Raw genomic sequence first — 6,000 nt, forward strand, 5'->3', positions numbered from 1 at the left:
CATGCAGCGTGAAGTTTATTCTTGAAGCCCATTTTTTTCTAATTTTCTTGTAGAATAAAAACAATATAAACAATATTAACAATATTAACGTTTTCAGTATTTTCACTTCATTTCTTGACATTTTTTCAATATGTCTGTTGAAGCTACTCCTTCAAGATCCAACCCAGCAGGAGATATCAATTTAAACAGAGACACCCATCTATCTTACCTACAAATTAATTCTCCTAAAGAATGTTTATCAATCCCGGGAGAACCAGTGGTATCATGGTTAGACTGGAAGGAATACTTTTTGAACTATATAGCGAACTTGGAAGATGTCAATGGCGTTTTACTCCTGAAAGAAAAAAAAGAATGTTATTGTACTCTTTAGGTCCTGAAGGGCTTCGCATTTTTAATGAAATGCATAAACATCAGTCTGCGGAAGGAGATTTGGATGTTTTTAAAGCAGCTATTGTAGATCTTGATGACCATTTCTCTCCGGTAGTTTGTATTGCAGTCACCAGACATTCTTTTTTCCACAGGAAGCAGCAAAAACATGAGTCCATATGAGGTCACTACAGTATGGCTCCGGCACGTGCTCGGATAGCCAGAGCCGAGTGATATCTGGCTCGGCCCTTCTCCCTTAATATGTGGACTCGCCCACCTTCACTATGGGGTATTCACTCGAAACCATCGCTCAGTGCGCTTTCGCCTCATTATATCCATCTTTGATACACAAAACGTGCCACACGATGGCGCCCTTCCCATACTTTGTAAAAAGGCATCTGTAAGCAGTGATACTTCCACGCTTCAAATGACCATAGGTGTGGGAAAGCGTCACATTCACACCGCAGATGCTCCACTCAAAACCCCTGGAGATAAACCTGTCCCTCAAGGTCTTCTTAGCTGGAAATCTGTTGAGTCTGTTGAAAATGAACTCCGATAATCCGAGATTGTAGGGGTCCGGTTCTTGCGCCTGGCACCCGCGAGGAGAGATACCGTGTGTCTCGCGCAGGGTTGAAATTGGTCCTCACAGCTCTGGAACCCGCGATTCCAATTTCATCAAAGCCGAGCGGGTCCTTTCACAGACATATGGGATTTAGTGACGGGCTGGCAGGGGCGTAGATGGGGGCGGTTGTGTTTCACCCCCCAATTAAATGTATTTTTAGTAAATAGTTGGGTAGACGGGTTTTCAGCAGCGTTGGATGGGTAAAGGGAGCACTCGGGCAATGCCCGAGGGGCCGGCGTCCGAGCGCCAGCTATGGGCTGCATTTTTTAGCCGCCTGGGGGATGCGATTTGGGCGGTTTCTACGTTGTTTGATTCCGCCAGCGGCCCAGTAGGGCCTGAGTAGCCTTTCTGGAGGCAGATGGGCGGCCCTTACCTTCCCTTTATTAACAGGCAAAGGTGTCACTGCCTTTCTCTCTCTGGGTCGGCCCATTAATGTATGCATATTGAGCGGGGCAGGGGGCCTAAGCAAAAGTGGCCTCACTTGGTTTCAGGTGCGTTTCACCAGGGTAAACTAATCTGTGCATTTTTTTTATTCCCTCCCACCTTTTTTAGGTTTCGGCTACCGTCCCACTGCGTGAGCAGTGGGCGGAGCCGAAATCTTTTGTGTTTAGTATGGGGGCCTGAACACGCCCCTCTTCTCAATTGGCTGGCCTCGGAAATGCTGGCCAGCCATTGGAGGAGAGGCCCGGTCTAAACGCGATTCGGGGGCGTTTTTCTCTCTTTTTTTAAGCCCCTCCCCTTTTCTAGTCGTGGGCGTTACACCCTCCCTCTCGCCGAGGTCCCAGTCTATTACTCCTGTAATGTACCTTTTTCTACCTCTTGTTCCTTCTCCTTTTCATGTGTGTAGGCAATTAAATACAAAAGGAAGGTGGCGGCCGCTTTTACATCGTTTCCGGCAATGCAGCTTTTACGTCGGTTACACCTTTAAACACGGCCGCCGCCGCCTTGCTTTTCTATTTGTTTAGTAGTCCACGCGCCGATCGGATGTGGCTCCCTCTCGCAGAATTTTAGAACACTGAAATTCACACCCCAGCAATCTCCCTTGAATCCACGCACGCGCGCGCACTACGGGTATCGGTAAAGTAACCCAGTATTCCTTGGCTGCGGTTACCGGTATTCGGGTAGTTAGAGGTACAAAGTGTACCAATCACGTTTTAAAGTTGTGGCGCAGCAGTCATTTTCTAAGGGGTATTGCCGTGCCCACCCTATAAATGTAGGGACTGCGTGCGAGGGAAATCCCCGCCGTGGGCCCATTGTTTATCCTCCCGCGTTGGCTGGATCAAGCCCGTGCTGTAGCGCCCGTGTTCCCCCCGGAGGCAGCGACACCGCAGAAGCTTTCCACATCCGGATACGACACGAGCGTGCGCCGCCGCATTACTAACAGCAGTAAGTCTAAGGTAGTGGTTGCTGTGCAGTCAACCACATGTTTCCTCTTATTCTGTGCACTTCCTGAACAGACTTGGCGACCAATCTTACACTCACTGCGAGTTGTTTTTCTTAAACACAAATATTGTCGGAGCAGGCTGCACTGGCGCCGGTCGTGATTTTAGCACACGGTGTGAAGCGTGCGTGAGGACTGCGGCCTTCTAAGCAGAGGGTTGTGCGTGATCCTCAGATTTGACCAGCTCGAAGATAGTGTTAGTTGTAGGAATAGCTGTTTGAAGTCCCAGCGCTGTCTTTGAAGCCCATGTCATGACTCACGCAGACCATCTCTGGCACGCCGTGGCTTTGATCTGGTAGTAGTATTCGGAGAAGCAAGCGGGTGATTGCAGGTGGTCTGTCTCACATACATAAAGACATGTTAATTGCGAACTAAAAAGACACTTGAAACCGACCCAACTGGCCCATCAGACCCGGCAGTCTGTGCAGATGTAGAGCCGGACTTTACTGAAGCTTGGTGGACGGACGATGCAAACCTATGGGCTGTGACCAGTGTTCCTAAAGTCTCGTCGCCACTGCATTGCCAACTTTGGTCCTATCGCTCTAAGAGGCGCTTCCTATGTCAGGAGGCTGTGGTTGGTGAAATCACCAAGCACCGACGGGGGCTTCTAGGCAGGAGGCATGTTTTTGAGCCTATGGTTGTATGTGGCGTGCTGCAGAGATGTGCTGGATCCCTGGAGGAAGGGAGAGGAGGGGGAGGGTTGGTCTCTGCCCACACATATCGGAGCGCTTTACATGACCACCAGTTGCATTACAGAGGGGTACATTCATTTTTTTAGGCACTGGGAGATTAAGTGATTTGCTCAGAATCACAAGATGCTTGAGCCTCCCTCTAGACTCGAACCTAGTTCCCCAGCTTCAAAGTCGGCCGCTGTAGCCGATAAACCACATCCTCACCCAGCTGGAGCAGTGAAATTAATATAATTCCTTACTAGGAGCGCTGTTAGTGATGAAGCAGGTTTCTGTAGCTCTAGCTGTCCCACTGCCACACCATGTTCCTTGGGCGTTAAATGGCAGTCATTGAAGTACTGCGATTTAAAAGCATATGTCAGCGCTCCAGAAAACATCCGAACCAGTACTCTGGCGAGTTGCTAAAGGCAGCCAGCGTGGGGACTTACTCGTGCAGCCATTAAGTACCTCATTTTTGCTACCGACAACATGTCTGCATCATCAGAACGCAAGTACAGAAATGTTCTGGTCAGAACACGGATGCAAAAAGATCAAACTCTTTATTCAAAGAACCTTGTTTTACGAGCAATCATTTTGAAGAACACGGTGGGACTTTAAAACATGTTCCTACATACAGATTTTTCTGCAACTAGACCAGGGGTTTCCAACCGTTTCTGTAGTAAAAGCTACTTATGTTCAAAGAAAATTATCCCGAGCTACTGTAAGTGATGTCAGAGTCCATTCAAGACCGTGGCAGTGATCCCATCAGTGATTAGGCAGGGTTGTCAGCAGTAAAGTAAAAGAACACCAACACTTTGGAATGCATCTACATAGGTAATACATAACAGCTGGAGCTGCAATTTCCCGGCACCAAGATAATACGAGTAGTAAATGTCCAACTCAAATAATAGCTTTACATTTATTTTGAAAATGGAACCATTTTTCTCGTTAACATCAGCTTATAAGTTCTCACAATACACTCATTTTCATCTCAAATAAATGCTTTTTAATTTTGACATACAAATAATAATATAAGCAAGCACAGGCTTTCGTGTTAGTAGCCTGAGATGCACACTTACGAGCTGCTCACATGTAGCTGGAGAGCTACTGGTAGCTCACGAGCTGCTGGTAGGAGACCCTTGAACTAGACCATTGCGAATAGAATACAAAAATATTAATGCAATGAATAATCAAACTTTAAAAAAATGAAAGCAACCAAAAATTGCTGAAATGTATTGTGTTTCAATCTGAGCATATGGCCAGCAACATACATGTATGAAAAAAATCAGCTAAAGAAAGAGGATCACAAAATCTCTGTTGGCTGGGGTCCCCAACTCTTTTGGGGTCGAGTGTGAGGTATGTAGAGGCTTATGTTGTACCCACCAGCTGTGTCCGAGCCTTGCAAGTTCTGTAAGTGGAGTTGTGAGGACTGAGAGCCCTTCTGAACCAGGGAGCCCTCCTTAGAATACGTGTGCTGCTGTGATACCACTTGACAGGGCGGGGTCATCAAATACTACTGTATTCCTGTATATACGTTGTCGTCTGTTCCTGGGACCCTTACTCACAGATTATGGACTCAGGTACTGGTAGGCTGCACTTCTATTGTAGCTCACTCTGCACAAACATGGGCCCAAAGGAGTGTAAAGCAGGCTTGTAGATTTCCCACAGATTCTTATTCTGTCATATCTGCTCCAGCATTGCAGGTCTACCAATGCTCATTCTTGGATGCCACCAAAATGGCCTCACTCATCCACAACTTGTTTTTAATAAACAATTCCATATACCATTTTGAAAATAAAATATACGACCAACAAGGAAACAGACCTCCTCCTCCACAGCAAGCCTTGGAATTTATTTCTCAGTGGCTGGGGTAGTTTAAGGAGACCCACAATGATCCAGAAGAAATTATACATGCTTTGTTTGTTTCCTCTGTTTGTTTCACTCCTTCTTGGGGCTCTTCTCTGATGCATTTTTTCGCTAGTAGATAGTTTGACATCAGGTGCTCAGTATGTGTGGACTGCTTCGGGCCTTGTCTAATAAATGCACTTCAGGTACACAGCAGCAGTAATTTACATTTATTTTCCCGATGAGTATGGTTTTTAAATTAGAGACATTTTCATACTGCAGCGGGCAGACTGTCCCGACCCTTCCTTTGATAGCCTCTATGAGGGGAGCCCAGGTACTCTGGTGTCTCCCTCTCTGTGAAGGTCAGCTGACGGGCCTCTCCAATCATTTTAAAATGGGCACTTGCAGTGTTAGAGCCAATGTTTACCTTTACTTTTTTAAGCTTAACAGTTTTCAGATACCACTTGGCAAGACCTCAATAGGAGCATCACAGCGCTCTGCAAATTGGGAAAAGCAGTGAAAAAAAGAAAATTATCAAAGTAAATTCAAGAGAAATAGAAGTATCAACTTTGTTTTTAATACGAGTGTTACACAATATGGAAAAGCAATAATAAGACAACCAGATGTTAGCTTGTTGAAGGGATACTTAGTTGAACTAAAAAGGATGAGATCTTCAGGGTACATGCCCGCAAAATAAATGTAGAAAGTTTCAACATCTGTAGGTATGCATGCATACATTTCGACACAGTATGCAGCATAGCGCCACGGGACAGGCAGTGAAGATGTGCAGCTCTGGACCAGCAGCGCGAGCATCCCTCCCTCCCGAATACCTATTGCACGGCCTCGGGGGTGGAAAGTTCCATCACACAGCACAAGTCCAGGGCAGGTGGTGGCAGCCGGAGTGCACGGTACCCTCACACGCGCCTAGTGCAGCACAGGATGTAGCAGTGCGACTTCCATACCCACTCTCTGCCCTGGGGAGAGTGGACAGCCATCTCAGCTTTTTTCTCTCTCTCTCTGCCTGTCTGTCTATATATTCCACGTTCTCTCACCTTCCC

This window comes from Lissotriton vulgaris, chromosome 5 (assembly GCF_964263255.1).
Source record: "Lissotriton vulgaris chromosome 5, aLisVul1.2, whole genome shotgun sequence".
Lineage (NCBI taxonomy): Eukaryota > Metazoa > Chordata > Amphibia > Caudata > Salamandridae > Lissotriton > Lissotriton vulgaris.